The sequence below is a fragment of the Rhinolophus ferrumequinum genome, chromosome 18, assembly GCF_004115265.2.
Source record: "Rhinolophus ferrumequinum isolate MPI-CBG mRhiFer1 chromosome 18, mRhiFer1_v1.p, whole genome shotgun sequence".
Lineage (NCBI taxonomy): Eukaryota > Metazoa > Chordata > Mammalia > Chiroptera > Rhinolophidae > Rhinolophus > Rhinolophus ferrumequinum.
The window spans coordinates 52,383,828-52,403,479 of record NC_046301.1 but is presented as its reverse complement, the minus strand read 5'-3'; the positions used below and the strand labels follow the sequence as shown (position 1 = coordinate 52,403,479).

Genomic DNA, 19,652 nt, shown 5'->3' with positions numbered 1-19,652 from the left:
CCGCACCTAGAAACATCATAGTAAAACCAAAGAAAAATAAAGACAAATGAAAAAAATCTTAACATCAGTGAGAGACAAAGACACACTATCTTCAAAGCAACAATAAGACTGACAGATTTGATAGAAGCCAGGGTCAAAAGAATAACAAGTTAAAGGATTGAAAGAAAATAACTGCCAAAAAAAAAAAAATTCTATACCCAGCTTAAATATTCTTTAAAAAGGAAAACTATATAAAAATATTGTCAAACACATAAAAAATAATTTTTGCCAGCAAACATGCAGTGAAAAAGATACATAACAACCTGCTTAACAATTTTTATGAGAAACTGTAATAAAAGAATTGTCAAGAATGCCACTAATTAAATACCAGATGTTTAAAATAGAAAGTAGATTCATCTCTATATAAATTTACTTCTTTAACTGAAAATACCTACAAGTTAAAAAGCTAACTGATAGATAATATTCATTAGATAGTTCTTATTTTTTCAAAATCACTTTTGCACATTAGCTCATTTACTATGCACCATTCACTGTGAGAAAGGCAGGGCAGATATCATCTTTCCTTAATGTAAAATGAAACTAATGTTCAAGAGGTTCAGAGACTTCTCCTCCATCAGATGAAAAAGTCAAACTAGAACATGTATTTCCTACCCCGTGCCCATCATTCTGACACTGGGAAGTAGAAAATGAATGAATAGTATCACAAAGGTCCATCAAGTTGCACAAATGTGTCTAATATATATAACAAAGGAACAATTTTGGTTTGTGGAGATTTTGTCTCAAATTTACTTTAATTTTATTTTTAAAAACACCATTAACATTGAGTGGACAGTGCCAGAAGTGCAGTTTCCAGGCTCTCGGCCTCACATAGAAAGGTGCTGGCTCGGGTAGTAAATGGCCATCAGCTGTGATTGGATGGCCATCAGCTGTGAGCTATTGGCCACTAATATACCTGTAGTGGTTACGCTAGAAGCAATTGGCAAGTGCTGATTGCAGTTAGCACAGTAGATTGCAGTTAACAAAACAAGTAAGGTTGGTTGGCAGAGAAGCGGAAGGCAGGTTGGGGCTTGTGTGGCTTCTGCTTCCTGTATCTCCAACCCAGCCACCAGCGAGAATATAGTGGTATGACTCCCCTACCTATGGCTCCGTGGGTGTTCCTTTTTGGCCTCACCATATCCTGCGTTCTTATGTGGGGAGCAGGAGCTGAGACACCGCATGACACCCTGCATGACAAACATTATCTTATTCCTATGAATAAGATACCACACTTCTGACTATTTTCAACAATCCCATTACTGTTGGTTTTCACTCTTAACATAATCCCAGAAGAAGCCAAGATGCCAAAACCTTTTGGCCAAAAAGCTTTTACTGACCAATTTCCTTATTGAAGGCCTACACAAAGGTTAAAATCACAATGTCCTATGGTCCATAAAGCATCCTTAAACTAGAATTTGAATTATACCATGGAAAAGCCCCTGAAATAGCCTTCTCATTGAGTTCAAGATATAATTTTTGCCTCAAGAAAGGTGAAGAGAGTTTCACTGTGTTACAGAGTTCCTATAGTATCTGTTCAAATCAAACTGGAAAAGTGAAAGCAAGAAACCACCAAACAGTACAAACTTATTCCTCGTACATAATCTTTCCTTGATAATCTCCCAGTGTTCTGACATAATCCTCTGTTCCATGACCTTGAACATCACCATTGCCTACTGTGGGCAACATACCATAGTGTGTTTTGTCTTCTGATGCGACTCCATCCTCCTGTCCTCTTTCCAAATTAAGAGTCCTTGTGGAATAAAATAGTCAAAATATTTGTGAAATATTAAAGAATATTAGGAGACTATTCTCTAGTTCAAGGACATTATTTTATTTCATATGTTTTTAAAAATAACAACTACCTCAAATCATACGGATTTATAAGATGCTTACGCTTTCTGAGAACTTTCCTTATATATTCTAGTGTATGTGTAGTGAAGGACCAGAGCATTTTTTGCCTTCTTGGATATTTTTGAAATAAAAGATTTCAGACATAAAATATAACCGCTTATCCCTAAAGTACATTTTTACTTACCACCTACAGGGGGTAAAACATCTTATTGTTAAAGGAAATATTATTTGCCAAAACCCATGAGCCAAATACCACATACCTCCTGCTTTGTTGCCTGATTCTCTAATTGATTATATATTTTATATAAATGTATATTTTTATGTCAGGTACACCACATCACATAAGCACATCAGCAGACAGTATGTTCGCTCTGCTAGTTCCAAAAAGAGATTCTGTTATTACAATATTTAAGGAAAGCAGCCAATATGAGCAACAGGTCCTATAAGAACCTTCATGTAAAGCTTCTTAAGCTTCACTATAAAGAGATGAGTATAATAAAGTTAGAAAGAAAGAAAACTTTTGAAGAAACAGGTGGAGCCCTTTGTGATCGGAAGTCAGGAAACAAACAATGGAATAAAAATTACTTCTGAATCACAGGAGAAAATGTTGCTGGAAACCCCAGAAATCCTGAATAAAGATCTCTCTTTGATCATAATGTTGGTCTCTCAACCTAACATAACATAATCAAACATTTAATTATGCACTTCCGGGAAGGAGAGACAAGTGTCTAAAAGCCACAATGAGCTTTTCCAAAAGCACAACTGATGTGACATCCTCTGATACCCATCTTAGTCCCACAACTTATTTATATTTAGTAAAACCTCCTGGTATTATCTCACCCAGTTCCTTTTTACTTTCACCACATTTCTTATCTCAATAATTTTCTATCGTGTCTTTTCTGAAAAGACCTCTAACTTTATCAGAAGAGCAATCACTGATCAAGAAAGTTTACCTTGATATTTCTGTTTTTAAAAAGCTTCACTAGGATCACTTATCTTTAAAGAAAGATAAACAATCTAAAAGAAAACCAGTAAGCTTTTTTCAGAAAACAAAAATAAAACGATCTTTTTAATTATAACTCTAATTGTTACTTTCTTATATCCTAGCATTATCTTAGATGCTGGAATATCAAACTTGTATACCAAAAATCACCTTAGTATTCATGGATCGTCCATTATACACTAAATTCATGAATATAAAATAGCTCTTAAAATTTTAAATATTTTAGATTGCGGCGGATGAAATTCCCCCAAAAGTAACTGGATCCCAACGTAGCAAACTCTCACTTCTTTACACCTTTCTCACAAAGTGTTTCTTTTGTAAATAAGTTGACATTTAAATCAAACATTCCAATAGATACAGTCACTTCTCCGTGATCTGAAAATTGGACTCTTACCAAAGAGAATTCATTGATTAAACGTGTGGGGAGCCGACAGGTAACGAACGAGGAGGCGTGGGTAATGGCACGTTGGCTTTCTAGTACTTACACGCAGCACGACTCTAAACTAAGGTCCCTGAGCCAGTTCCAAGTCTTTTCTCTTTAAGCTCTAAAGCTCTGTAATAAAACATACCGATTTCAAAACTGTTTAGCAAGCAAACCTCTTGTGGAACTACTGCCTAACAGGGGTTGCCAGGAAGACGCGGATCTCCCTAACTATATATTGGAGCTGCCTCTCACTCCATACACCCTGCAACAAATACTCCTCGAGATAAGCACGTAAGAAACCGGGGGGAGAGGGGGAGCGATAGTGAGTCTCCCCAAGTTTGCTCTTTCACTCATACCACTGGCCAACAGAACTTGGGCGTCTATCTGCCTCAATTGGTCACTTCACTTCCTGGAGCTTAAGAAGCTCGCTCGGCGCCTGGAGAACTGCGACACTCACCGTGGGCGCAGGACCCTCTGGCGTCTGAAGTCCCAGCGTCTTAAGTTCCACCCGCAGCAGGAACACAATGGCATCCCTCGCCCAGGCGGGTGGGTGCGTGAGACCTGGATCCCACTCGACGGTGGCGGAGAGCCTTACTCAGGTCTGCGCGCATCAGCGTTAAACCCAAGACAAAGGCTGCCCTCGGTGGCCCGTGGCGCGCGCCCTCCCTGGGCAGTCGGTGCCGGTCCTCCGCAAGCCGACACCGGTAGCTGGTGAGCCGGTAAAGTGGCTCTCATCGGTTCCGCGCTTTTCGAGGGGTGCGGTTCGGTGACTGGTACCAAGCTGGTGGACACAGCGCGCGGCGCACCGGGATCTACCCGAAACGAGTTGCGCGCAGGGCGGGCGCAGGCTGCCAATAGAGGAAACGACCCCTGGTCGCCGGCTTCAATAGCCTCCACTCACCAGAGCGGCGCCCACAAGGAGTCGGGTCCTAGCACCCACCACGAACCTCAGCCAGGAGTCTCAGCTCCTCTGCAGACCCACCGGGCAAAGGCACCTGCTGCCCGTGCTCCGGGTCTGGTGCTTTGCCCAGCCCCGCTGGCGGGTCAAGGACGCAGGCGCCCGGGTAGGCGAGCGGAGGAGGGTGCGGACACCGGGTGAAGCTAATTGAAGGATCTTCGCAATCACTCACCGGCTGAGGGCGAAGTAGCTCAGGCGGCCAACCGGCTGCGCACAACGAGCATCCCCGGGCTCAGGCATCCTCCCACCCTTTGTCAATAGCGGGCGGAGCGCTCCTCCCCAGCTTGCGGACGTGCAGCTGGGTGGCGGGCAGCCCGGCTCTGGCTCTGCTCCCCAGCCCTCTCCCCTCCTCTCCTCCCCCTCCCATTCTCCGTCCCCCTCTCGCAGCCGGCACTCACTCAGCTCCCATGATGTCATCCGGTGGAAATCTGCCATGCTCAAAGACTGGAATAATCCAGCGCACACGCGGGGAACGCAACGCGGGCGGAGGCGGCAGCAGAGGCTTTAGGCGTACCCAGAACCTGCCGGGCCAGGATAACTGCAGTCAAGGACAGCACAGAGGATGGGTCTGCGGAAAGGAGGCTCCGAAGGTGTGCGTAGGCAGGGTGGGCGTGGTGGGGATAGAGCCCCAGGACGAAAAGTGAGGTCGCTGCTGCAAAGATTTCTAACTCGGTGTTTAGACTGATTACAGATGCTAAGGGTCAGGAGAAAGTTTTCTTGGCTTCTCGGCAGCTCCTGCGCCCCAGCACGGTGATAGACACCTATGCCGCAGCCCGCGGAATAACTAGAACCCCTGGGACTCCAGAGCCTTAGCCTCAGTGAGAAAGTTTAGGATGTCTAGCCGATGGAGCAGCTAAAGGGATGAAGAAAAAAGAGTGCACTGTGTATGGACGAAATAATCTGAAGCAAAGCATTGTTTTGTTTGGGGGTGGGAGGCGACGCGACGACCTTTCAAACCATTAATACCGTACCGCAAGACCGCTGCTCCCAAGCAAGACGCCGAGAGCAGAAATTCACCCGTGGCCCTAGTGTTTTTCCTTCTTTCCTACCCACCAAATACTATTGGACACTCTGGAGGTGACTTCCTGTGGCCTCCCCCAAGGATTGTTGTCGCTGATAAAACAATTCAAATCACAAGGAGTTCATTAAGAGCCATAGAAGATGTGTTGACAATTCTTTTATGCTTAATATTCTTTATAATAGCAATAGGTGTTTTATTAGAGGAATAAACAAACAGCCTCAGTACTTTGGAAGATTCCCCTGTAGTAATGGATGGACACAGACACACACACACACACACACACACACACACACACACACACACACACACACACACCAGATCTGAGATCCAGCCCTACATCAATCTACAGCGACTTCATGTTACAAACTCTCACAGTTCAGAGAACAGATCCCAACAACTGACAGGTTATTCTCTTTTCAATCAAGGAGTCTCTTGAAATCCCCAGGGTGACCTACCACTAAGACCCCTGAGGGAAACAGAGGAGAGCACCAACAACAGGTGCTGATTAGGCAGGCTTACCTGACAGTGCCTGGGTAGGAACACATTGACTCTGCCAGAGGGTTCATCCACAGTCATCCTTTAGAAGTATAGAGAACAGGAATGGCATTTATTGCAAATATGGGTACAATTAGAAACATACTGATCTTTGTAAACACAAAGAGGACTCAATATAATGACAACCACTTGAAGGCTAGCCACTGTATTAAATAAGTTTGTTAATGCATTATGAAACTGTGAAATCCACTGGGATTTATCTTAGGAAAAAGTAATAAGTGTGAAAAAAAATTATTTTTTTACAGGATCAGAAATTATTGTTAAAATAAATTATCAAAAAGGCCATGGTGCCCATAGTTTGGAAGTAATAGGGGAAATCTAAAAGTGTTAACTTGCATTTATTTACTCTCAAATTAAAATATTTTCGGTATCAATATATATCATTATTAATATATATTACAAAGATATATTTAGCACCCTTGTTAACATCCTTACCTTTTTTAAAGATTAAAAAAATATGTTAAGGATAGTCACTTATCCTTTCCTCCAAATCAAAGTACAAAAGAACATATAAAATGCATGAACAACTTTTACAGATGAGTATTTATAAATATCAAAATAATGAAGATTTTAAAAAGCAGGGCAACTAGGAAGTAAACTGGATGAAGAAAAAAACAACTAAGAGAGGTAAGAATTTGGTAATGTAAGCAATGACCGTTTTTGAGAATAGACAAACGATCTAATTGCTTGAAAAAAAAAGTAATTACAACTGCTAATGATGCTGTTCCAAGTATATCAGAAGGTCAAGTTGTAAACCTTCCTTACTAGATTGCTTCTCTGATGCCCCATCTATCTTCATTGCCTCTGTTTATCTTGCTGTGCTTCAGCATTCTCCGGACTAATGCACAAGGATGGAGTCGAGAAGGTCAAAGGCAGTCAGCAGATCTGGGGAACTTAGACAAATAACCAAAAAGATCAGAAAATGGATCCCTCCACTTTTTTTTTTTTTAAATCACTCTTCTAAAGAGTTAAAGCAAACTCTACATCACGTTGTATACCTTAAACTTACACAGTGCTATATGTCCATTATATCTCAACAAACCTAGAAAAACTTTAAAAAAACAAACCTGTGTCTCGTACTTTAAGGATAACAACACGCATTCACACAAGATCATTTATCTAAGTCCAATAGAAAAGTCTTCAGTTATATGATTCTGGCATTCTTTGAGAAGGAAAAGTACTGTGCAGGGGTTTTCACTGTGGACCTTCATCTTCGCAAAGTGAATTTACTCATCTCTACAAGAACTTCTTTCCCAGTGTGTGTTAAACTACCAAGAGCCTTGCCTGTGTGTCACTGACATTTCCCATTTCTAATGCATGCTTTTTCTTTATTTGCAATTTTTAAGTCATACTCTGAATATTTTAGGATATTTTTATCCTAAAAATGGATGGCTATAAATAACTAAAATAAAACATCCAATTGCTACATTGAAAACGTATCATCATTCTTAGAAAAAAAATTTACATTTGAACTCTTACACACCTAACTTATATTCTAATCTTGTTTAAATGGGGAACATATTAAGCCGTGGAGTTGAAGATGTAGAGTAGAAATATTAACTCTGCCTCAATTATTGATGCTCTGCTACACTGTTTTCATACTGAGAAGTGATTCCCTTCACAGAAACAGTGACTGGGTGGGGGAAAAATAGACACATTTTAGTATTTTCCCTTGTGGGTTTCACAAAATATAAAACAAATTTATATTCTGGTTTCATCTGAAACTCATTAATAGCTAGTGACTTTTTAAAAACAAGTTTTTCTAGATATGAATTTGTTAACTGTTGATAAATAACAACTAATAAGCAAAACTAATATCATTAAGTTCTTATTATATGACAAGTACTGTGCTAAGTGCTTACATGCATTATTAGTCCATTTGATCTTTAAATTTACCCCCACAACATAAATGTCTTAGTAACCTTTCTTGAAGATGAGGAATTCGATATCTAGATTGGTTACGAAAATCGTTCAAGCAACTAAACTAGAAACAAGTCAAATTTAAGATTCTGTTCTATTAGCCTAAATACATACTAACAATAGCCCTAGTAATAGCATACTAGCACCTTTTACATAAGTCTTGCTCTGAAACAATGAAAGCATGGTGATTATATATGTTCTATTTGGTGTGGTGGACAACATGCTTCTGCCATCAGTTACCACATCCATCATGAACTTTATTTCCATTATCCCTGTTAGTGAAATGTTTCCAAAGTTATTTACAAAGAAAAAGAATCTCAGGATTCCACATCAATTTGAGTGTCTAATCTATCGTTAAACGCTTTTCAGATGTAAAGCAAGGTGAAGTGATTTTGTACTTAAAGACAGATCACAGAAAAATGAAATAAAAAGAAAAGGAACCGTAAACCATTAATTTAAATAAAGACAAAGACCACCTCAGCAACTACCTTCTCTGTACAATTAATCCATTAGTGGGTCTGGGAAGGCAAACTACATCACCCATTCAAATGAAGGTTTTCTTCCCTACAGTGAATATTAACACAGAAAATAAATCATTTTATATATTGTATCTCAAAGGCCCCATATGTTTTTATCATAGAAAGTAATAGTCCCTGGGCACAGATGTATAACCAAGCTTCTTTAAATAGAAAAAATTTAGTATAGATTTTTTTCAAAATCCTTTTTTATCTTACCTTTTTGATAATTGGCTGAAGTTCAGCAACTCTGCTAACAAGCATTAGTTAAATGGATTTGTGGAAAGGTTACAAGGTACACATAAGAGTTTCACTCTTTCAAGGTGTGCTGCTAACCTAGCTCTTTGTATTAATTTCTCATTTATGAAAAACAATGTAAACAAGTAATGGGAATCTTTATATCCGTAAGATGTGTTAGCAGGCATAATGTATTGCACACGTGTGATCTATTTTGATTTTGGCTGCAGCATGTTATGCTGTCATTAAACATCCTTATTTTATAGGACAGGTGGCCCATCCCATGTCCTTCTGCTCATTTTCCAGTTGCTCTGTCTCTAGTGCTAGTCTGTGGCACTAACATGATGGAGAACTGGTCATAGAGGAGCTGCTCTTGTTTAAAGGTAGAGGAACGGATGAGGAAAAGTTCTCTTGAAATGGACACACTTCTTGTGGAAAGGAAAAGGAAACTCTATGTATAGTAATAGGAGGCTATCAAAAAATTTATGTATATAATTTCTTCTCAAATAAAGGAATTTGAAGAGTAGAGATGCTGGCTTACCTAAGCATATGTCAGTTCTTCATCATCTTCAATTGGATTGTTTCGGAATCAAATGCTTGTGGCATTCAGCTATCATGGTAGCATGAGTGATCTGCCTTCAATATTTCTACCCAGATCTTATGATGATGTGTATATCCTCAAATTACTTCAGCTACCTTGGTTGACCCCATTTATAGGCATGGAATTAAGGACAGTACAGAATGACATATTCACAACAGGGAGATAATTTTCTGATTTTTGAGTCATAGTTCTTAATCTTTACAGCACACTACTTTCCCAAGGCTATATCTTTTAAACTATTATGGGAGAAAACACTGACAAATATATTTGCTAAGGAAAGGCCCTAACAGACATTCCTGATTTTGCAAGTCAACTTTAATTCCTGAAGCACACTGAAAGCCATGTGGAAAGAGCTCTGGATGGATCTGACACTCTTAATGATGTCATTTATGACTTAAGCAATTCATTTAACCTAGCCATGTTATCTTTCTCATTTAGAAAAAAAGAAAGTTAATTATATCTGCTGTAAGTACCTCTCATCTGAGAGTATTTTATGAGAAAAGAGTGGAAGTGTGATACAAAGTTACGGTAAGAGTTGTAACAGAGTTACAACAGATCTAAGAGTAACAGATCTAAACAGGGCCTCCCGAGCTGTGTCCTGTACAGATATCAATTAGGTGTTGATTTTGGGGAGAAGGAAAAAGAAGAGGGGGAAAAAATCAAGATCTATTCTCTTGGGGATCTTTCCAACAGACATAAAAATGGAGCAATGGAAAGAGAGTGACCTTCGAAAATATTCTAACTCCAGTTTTGCCATTTACTAGATATACCTTGATCAATATACCTTAATCTCTCTGAACCTCACTTTCCCCTGTAAAATACAATTAAAGTTATTTTTCCTCGATTTATTTTAATGTTTTTAAAATGAAGATATGTGTGCAATTCTAGTGTACTTTTAATACAGTGTTATTTGTCACCCTTCCCCAAAAGTTATTTTTTTAATTATAACAAGGAGTTGGTGATGTAGTCTCAAAGAAATAAGCTGCTACCTCAAAGAAGAAAGGAAAAGTTAGTCTGCTTAGACAATGATACATCCCAAACAGTTTGAACAGGACCTATTGCTTGAAATTGGAAACGATTGGTTGAATGAATAAATATGATCGAATCAGTATAACGATTACGTGAAATAATAGATAATGATTCCTGGCATTTAACAGCTGATGAATTACTCATACAGCCTGGATTCAGGGCCTCATTGCCTTCTAAAACTTTTGATTCATTTAGAAAGGAAACGTAGAGTATATGATGTAGTATTTTATATAATGCCCCAACTGGGGTTTGGTTCAGCACCCTGATCAAACACAGCAATATGCCTGCAGTGAAATATGTGAAGATTCACAGTAAGTGTGATAAAACCAGCCTCCTGTCAGCTCAGGTCGCGTATTATGACAAATGAGTTGTGAAAAATTTTTCAATGTTCAGAGATTTCTAGATTTTAGAATTTGGATAAGTGGTTGTGATATTAACAGTTAAGATTTATCGAGTATATACTATGTGTCAGGCACTGCTCTAAGCACTTGCCACATATCAACTTAATTCTCACAACAATTCTCTAAGGTAGGCACTATTATTATTTCCGTTTTATAGGAGACAAACTTGACGAACAAGGAGGTTAAGTTACTTGCTTTATTTGGTTTATAAGCCAAAATAAGTCTGGAAGGATTCGTGGTAAACATTATAAAAATTAAATTAGGAAGAATATAAACATAAGCATTTATCTCAGTAGGAAAGGAATTTTTAAGATATAAGCAATGAAAGAAATCACAAATAAAAATAGTAATATATTTTATTAAGCAACATAAAATTTCTTGACTATCAAAAATACCATATAAAAATTTAAACTTTAATAAACTGGATTAAATATTTGCAACAGATGGTTAGCATATTCAATATATAAAGAGAGAGCTCATGCAAATCAAAAAAGAGCACTCAGTAAATGAGAAAGAAAGAAGCATAAATAAATCACCAAAAAAAGAAATCCCAGTGACAAAACATAGTGTAGAAATTGCAGACTAAAATTCAAGTTTAAATACTGAGATACAATTTTTCAAATATCAAGTAAAGATTTTTATAGCTTGTAATACATGCTAAATGCTTTAGGAATTCCCATAGTCTTTGAGGTAGTGATTTGATTTGTTTTTTAATCTACCATAGAGAAATAACAGAGATAGAGAAAAAGTATCCACAAAGATATTCACTGAAGAGTAATTTATAATACTGTACCTCATAAAAAATTTCTTGTAGTTATATATATACGTGTGTGTGTGTGTGTGTGTGTGTGTGTGTAAAAGAAAACAAAACCAATGTTTTAAGGCCTAGTGTCATGGCATCAATAAAACAATTTCAAACAAATAAAGTGAAAATTGTTTGGGCCAAACAATACGCCATTTTTTTAACACATTGCTGAGCCTAACAGAACTGTCAAATGTTATAAAATTACAGTTTAGCTTCCTAATATCATATTAATAAGCTTTTTGGAGTTGCTGCCAGGGAATCTGAGACCCTGAAGCCATATGTCTAGGCAGGAGAGTTTTCTCTGCTGTTGTTCTGATCAGGTGGGAGGGTAGTTTTCAGTGCAGAGATATTTTTTCACAGTAAGTGATGACTAGATGTGACATACAGGTCCACTGTGGACCTGTTTTCTGTCCCTTTCTCCAAATATGTTATCAATATTGCAACTTTACAGCAGTATTAACTTTGAAGCCTTTGGGAACTAAATTAATCCAAGTAGAGTATAATAAAATAGCAATTTTATCCATTAAAAATAAACCTCACACAACTTATTGACTTCCTTTCTTAACTCCAACTCCAGCCCTACTTCCTGCCTGCTCTGTCTTTTGTAATCTTTTTCTTGTTAAACAATTCCACCATTCATCCAGGTTTTCAAGAAGGAAATTTAAATAGCAGTACAAGATCTTTCCTCTCACTTGCACCACATTGAAATGAAATAATCAATATCTCATATATACATATACAACTATTTTTAACAAATTATTCTATGTTGATTAAATGTCAGCTCTTTTAAAACATGATGGACATCTTGTCAACTGTACTATATGTTTCCAATAAAATATTCCATCACGTGTATTTGTAGAGTCCTGTGGGATGTAAGTGACATAGTCACCAAGTCCTATGGGTTCTACCTCATAAAAAATTTCTTGTAGTTATTTTTTGCATACCAACATTTAATAGTGTATCCACGTATTAAACATAGAATAATTGATTAATCACATTGATGCTTTATAAATGAATGATACTACCTTGAATATTTAAATGAAATAATATCTATCAGGAATTTGGGCACTGAAACATTTCCAAAAGTGCCCATTTTATTCATATTCCTGATTCCATACTGCCTAAATACTTATACAATACATACATACCTCAGTATGGCCACTGCTTACTTTTTTCTGGTTTCTTTATTTTCTTAGTTGCCCAGTAATGATTAACTAACCATATGTGCCAAGAAACATCAATTCTTCCATTAACTTTAATTGACTTGGTTCATACATGAATGTTGATAGTGGTTACTGGTTACTTTTCTGTTATCAATATCATATATTGTAAATTAGCTGCACAAGGAAAAACACTGTTTATCTGAATGTCTTCATTTGTAACTTATGTTGTCTCTCATTTACTTAGTAACATTGACCAAGTTTAGAAGATGCATATGGGGAATGAAAGAACAGCCGAACCTCTATATTTAAACCACAAAATCGATGCATAAGAAAGAAAATCAAATATTTAAACCATGTTCTTTGGCCACTAAATTTTTTGTGGACATAAGGTTTATCAAAAATCTGATTGCAAACTAATTAGTGCCATGAAAACATGCAATAATGATAACTAATGTTTATTGAGTTCTGTTAGGTGCCAAGCATTATTCTGAGTACTTTATATGCATCAGTTGATTTAGTCCTCACAACAACTTGGTGGAAAGGCATTATTATTTTGCCCATTTTATAGATGAGAATACTGATGTGCAAAAAAGGAAAGCAACTTGTAAAGGTCATGCAACTACTGATGTCCCAGGTGATATTTAGAACCCAGGTAGTATATCTTCCAAGCCTTATTAATCACTATGCAATACTGCCTTTATTTAAATAAATAGAAAATGGAATTGATGATTAGTAGTAGTAAGCACACAAAAAAATACATTAGAAATAAAGGAGTACCCTGGTCCATATTCCTGACCTGACTAGTTCCTGGGAAAAGATTCTGGTTTCACCATTTTCTAGCTATGTACTTAAAGTTCCTTGTCTATAAAATGGGAGTAATAAGAGTATTGATTTTATAAGGTTGTTGAGCTGACTGCGTCACTTAATTTATATGAGTACTTCAATAGTGTGGTGTATACCAAATGCTAGTTATTAGCATTTTCTGAGTAAAAGGAGATTATTTACCTTTTGGTAAACATTCATTTAGTTAATATTTATATGAAAATTGGCAAACTATTATTTTAGTGTATAGATCAGTCTATTATGTACTTATTAAAAATGAGTTCTCTTTCATGAGTTCTTAAGTCCATGTAAGGCTGAGACATGACTTTAGACTTGGATTGACTAATAGGCTTTAATTTATGAGCTCTATAAGAAATAGACAGCAGTTTCTTGGGTGTGCAGTTAAGATTCCTATGGTTATACAAGTGTACAAAAGGAAAGAGTGCTTTGCTGGATTCGTGGTTATGCTGTGGACTTCTGTCAAGGAGCCTGGTTCAGCACCCTGGACAGATCGTTGTACAGCCTGACTGGTCCGGACGCCTCCTGATTACTCAGAATTTCTCCCGCCAAGAGGTACAATGCGACCTGGTATTCTCCAGAAATTTAAGCAAAAATACACAATGTGTATATAATTTAATTAATGTCTTGCATGTGTATAGATAGTAGTATTTATTATTCTATTCACAAGAAACCAAGATCATTCTCATCTATAAAATGGGCAAAATAATAATGCCTTTCCATAAAGTTGTTGTGAGGACTAAATCAACTGATACATGTAAAGTATCCTCGTATTTTCCCAAGTTTTTTAAAAGCACTAATTTATATATATGTATATATATATTTATAGTTATATTTTTTATTTTGCACTGGAGCTTATGGTATTTAAAATGGCAGAATTCATGAGATTGATGAGTTGGAAATAATGTTTTATAAGTCTTATTTTACTTAATAGCAATATCTGTGTTATCTGAAGTTCATATTTAAAGCATATTTATTTTAAGAATAGCTACATAATCTTGTTCTTTGGAAGATAATTCCACTGTTAATATATGCTTTTTTGCCCCAAGGATGTTTGCAATCTTTTTTTTTTAATACTTTACGATAGGATTATAAATTCTCATTATTATAGTAACAGAATTGTTAAGTTTACTTATGTTTCCTTGCATTTCAAAATAAGGTAAATTAACTTCTGAATTGAACTTTCCACTTGGTAAATTCTCTCCAAGATAACAGCATGGTGTAAGTTCCCATAGCAGGCAATTGGCTTTCCTAAGTCCATAAAGCCTTTCCAGATTTCCTTTTTGTAAATGACATCTCTCCCTTTTCTGGATTCCTCCTCTATTTCTATAGTACTCTATGGCTGCCTAGTTTTACATTGTACATTTTCTGTACTATTTCACCCCACATGACCATTCCTTGCCCGATGGGATATCAGCTCTTTGAAGACAAAGATTATATCTTCTCCACATTTATAATGTCCACATTACCTAACGTAATGTATTACACATAGAAGGCCCTTTAAAAAAAAGTCTGTGAAAGAACCATCAAATATTTTAAAGATCAATTTGTTTACAGGGCCATGGGCTGGAGGATGCTTTATGATATTCAGAAATTCTTCTGAAAAATAAAATAAATGTGCATTTCTACACATGTTTCATAGGCTGAGTAACCGGATTGATAATCACCAAATAGAGAAGCCAACTAGTATTGCCATAATGTCTGTTTGTCCTGCCTTAGAATTTTTCCTGTTATAAAGAAACCTGTTGATGCAATGGTATTCTCCAAATACACTGGTAGGCAATATCCCAATGCACGCATAAGAGAGAGACCCACAGGACTCACAGGACAAGTTAAAATGCTCAAATAACATAATTTACTTAATCAATGAAAATACATAGTGAGAACCAAAGCAGAGAGGAAGACCACACTAATTTTGGGGTTATGCAATTTTCTCTTGATAGATCAGATAGATAGATAGATAGATAGATAGATAGATAGATAGATAGATACACAGATACATAGATACATAGATAGATAACTCCTCCTTTCCCCCACCCTCTCCTGAGCCACGCTATCCCACTAATGTTATAGTTACAAGCACAAGAGTTTTGAGTAAATACCGTGTTTCTCCGAAAATAAGACCTAGTTGGACAATCAGCTCTAGTGCCTCTTTTGGAGCAAAAATTAATATAAGATGCAGTCTTATTTTACTATAAGACCGGGTCTTATCTAACATAATATAATATAATACCGAGTCTTACATTAATTTTTGCTCCAAAAGATGCATTAGAGCTGATTGTCCAGCTAGGTCTTATTTTCGGGGAAACACGGTAGGCTCAACAGACAAAAGAAGCCTGGGACCAGCACAATACGTTCTCTAGCAGAGAGATGCAGGGTGGGTATGTCTGACCAATCACTGAACTCACCAACTGAAAGCTCATTGGATAAGCTATGGATTTTATCTGTGTTTCTTGAGTAGAAGGTATATGAAGCCACATGGACATTACCAATGAATGACCAAATTAAAACCTTAGGAATCCTCAATGGCTTACATATATTTAGTGTCTCATGAATATTATGTGTCTCTCATATATTTAGAGTAGGATGACTATTAGGTGTCTTCTGATCTTTGTCTTTTTATATCTATGTTCATCTCACAAAGGCTCTGCTTACTACCCTACTTATCTTTATTTAGCTCATCTTATGGATTCTGCCTATATCTCAGAAGCTACTTGCTTACATTATACATATATATGTATGTATATGTGTATATATACATATGTATATATAAAACACATCTTATAAGTTTTGCCTATGCATTCCTCTTCTTATTCCTCTTCTGTAGTATATTCAAATATTTTCAAATGTAGCAATATTAAAAATTGTGCTATTAGGTTAAAAATGTATTGTGTACTTAAAACATTCAGAAGAAGGTAAACAGACAATTTTAGCATGAGGTTTGCAGCAGAATGTGTATGTATAAAAGCAAACAAACTCAAAACACTTCTGTGAAGCTACATTAGTAAAAAAAAAAAAAAAAAATTCCAATAGCATGAAATAGCATTAGAAGGAATCAGAGATATAAAGACAAGAAAGTAAGTTCTACAATTCAGCGAATTAAAAGATATTGGTAAGAGTTGCTATAATGGTCAGGATAAGCTCAGTTATGTTATATTCAAAAAGACCCAAAAAACTCACCCTCCAAATTACAAGGGCATATTTCTCACTCACTCTTAATGTCCAACACAAATTCCGCTAGGGACAGAAATCTACCATCTTATAATATCACCATCTCATTACAAGGCTTTATGGTTTATCATGGCAGGAGATAGGTATGTGAACAAAGAAGCTGCAGTAGCTTATAAGTGCTTCTACCCAGAAGTAACACACATCACTTTCATTTACATTTTATTGCCTGAAGCAAATCGCTTTGCCACATTAACTTCAAGGAGATGTGTGGCAAGAAAGAAAACTGGAAGTTTTAGGAAACACTAGGAACGTCTTTTGTAGTAATTATTAACATGAAAGCAACAATCAGAGATTTACCAAATTGAAAGACAATGTGAAATAGTGAAAATTGAATATTATATCTGTATAATATTGAATATTATATCTGTATATATGTATATCTGTACATATTGTACCTATGTACACATACCTATACATTCATACACATACAAATGTGTATGTATGGAACTTCATCCCCCGTCAGCAGAAAGTTTGGAATCAAGGAACTCTACATTGGGGTGACTCCTCCCATGCCAGATCTTTCAGAGTCACTCATAGCTAACGCCGGGGTCCTTGTAATAGAAGCAGGCTCTGCAGTTTGTCAACTGCTTCTTAGAACAATGAGGTCAGGATTATTCATTCAAAGGTAGGACAGCCCAGGTCACATTAATAGTATAAATACGCTTTCCTCGTATGGTACCAAATTTGTAGCCTTTGAAAGAAAATTAACATTCACCTTTTGAGATGTCAGGGTTTTAGGTAACTTTTGAGAATGCAGCGTCAACACTTGCTGGGGTGAGTGGGGAAGATTGAACTAGAAGGAGAATGCTCAGGGACTGTGGAGAAAAGAACCCATCTTGCTCCCTTCAATATCAAAAACGAGTGAGCGGAAAACGTTCCTGTAAATCTCTAGACTGAAACTGAAACTGTCGAATTAACAAGACCTCAAAAGGATGCCTTTCTTCCTGGGGAAAGATGGAGAGGTGGGGGATGGGGAGAAACTCTGGACCGTGAGACATAGAAAGGACTCTTGGAAGGAGGAGCCGGGAGAAGCAAGGAGCCATGGGTGAGAGTGAGGGTCCACCTTTCAATAATGAGGACTTCTCTATTTCTGTAAAATGGAAAATATTATTAGTAAAGTCAACACTCTTGGGTTTGTTTTATGTATTTTCTCTTACATTTTTGTATAAAACAAATCTGACCCTTCAAGAAAAGAAGCGTTTTATCTGGGGCAGGAAGTCCTCAAGGAAGATGGTGTCACTTCTGATTCTCTTGCAGGTTTCAAAGCAAGAAGAGCCTGAGAGACCTCTACACCCTCTAACCCCATCTTTGACAATAAGTGAATGAAACCACCATCATTTACCAGCAACTTCAAAGACAATTGCTGACCTATACATGGCTCCCCGAGCTTAATAGACCCTAAAACTGAATTTCCTAATCTTAAACATTCTTCTTCGCACACACAGAGCCCATGGGCACACTGAGGGTTGGGAGAAAAGATGGCAGGGGAGGAAGGAGGGGAGGGCTGGTACATCTGCATTACCAACCTAAAAAGTCCTTAGAAAACGTACTTCACCTCTCTCACTTGCATTTCTCTTATCTGTAAAACAGAAACGGTAATATTTGTACAGTTTCTCTCACTAACACATTGTGAAGATCAAATGAGTAAATGCATGTGAAAGGCCTCTGAAACGCCGAAGAGATGGTTTTTCATTAATAACCTGTTTATTTTGAATATTTTAATTTATATGTACACCGTTTTTTAAAAAAAGAAGTCATTTTCTAGGGGGAAAAAATATCTAATGTGGTATGTAGATTATGTATTTTGCCCTTAAAGTAAATATATCTTGTATAAGCATATTTCTTTCAGATTTTACTTTGTAGCAACCTATTTCATCTGTGAATTTAAGAAGGTGAGAGGGTTTATTTTACAAATTAAATCCGTATCCTTTTAAGCGGAAAATATAATAATAACCTTTCGGTGATCAGCACATCAGTCATTAAACAAAATTCTGTAAATGTTTATACTTTATTATTATAGCTACTCAGAACACAACTGACATGGCACTAATGACATTGTCATCTATTTTTTCATAAAATTCTTGACACAGATTGAAAATTTCATTGAATTTTAGAATACTAAGTTCAAAAGAGCTCAGAAATCATTTAAACCATGTCTAGGTAAAGAAACTAAGTCCCAAAAAGGTTAAGTGGCGTTTGTAAGATTCTACAGTTAAACCTTGGCAGAATTATGACTGACTTATTGTCACTTTACCAAATAGTGAATTTTCAAAACCTTTATAAAGAAGCCTTCTCATTTTTATGTAAAAGAAAGAATATATACTATGGTGATGTGTGAATGAAGGAAGAATAGTTCAAAACTAAGTAATAAATTAAATTGTGTATATATATATATATATATATATATATATATATATATATATATCCATAATCAGTCAGGTGATGCTGCACTGAGCTTTATATTCTCATTAATTCCACAATGTATGAAAAAACACTATTTTTTAAAAAAATAAAGTATGAAGAACATGCAATGTATCAAATAATACCTGAAAGAGTTTAATTGTACTCCATATGTTTATCTTTTAAATCAAATATTCACTCTAAAAGGGAATTAATGAAAATTGGCTACCAGCCAACTTCTACATGTCCAAAAAGTATCAATTATATAAAATCTGTGTACACACACACACACACACACACACACACACACACACAGAGGATATTCCATAAAATAGCTAAGTCAATTTATGCCTAAGATTTCTTTTATAAGAGAACTACAGTAAAATATCATCAAAATAGCTGTTAAACATGGTTCTTTACAATTTAAAATGCAATTGTATTTTGTGATTACTATATTTTCTATCTCCAAATTATTTGTTTCTTAATTTGTTTCATATTCATCTAATGCTTTTGATAAACAGAAAGATTTTTTTTTCTTCTTTTGGAAAGTAGTCTTCATCCATCTGCCACAAAATCATCTTGGTGGGAATAAAAGTTAGTAGGAGATTTAATAAAAACAGTCTTACATACAGATGGCAAACAGACATATGAAGAATTGCTCA

General features: G+C 36.5%; 1 protein-coding gene across 2 annotated transcripts in view; it reads right to left on the bottom strand.

Moving 5' to 3' along the window:
* Positions 1-4,577, bottom strand: part of MARCHF1 (membrane associated ring-CH-type finger 1) — a 647,830-nt gene extending 643,253 nt beyond the window's left edge. For both annotated transcript variants that reach the window (XM_033135185.1, XM_033135186.1), the window contains exon 1: positions 3,772-4,577. The gene's annotated coding sequence lies outside the window, so the exon portion shown is untranslated. The remainder of the gene's footprint in view (positions 1-3,771) is intronic.
* Between the last annotated feature and the right edge of the window lie 15,075 nt (positions 4,578-19,652).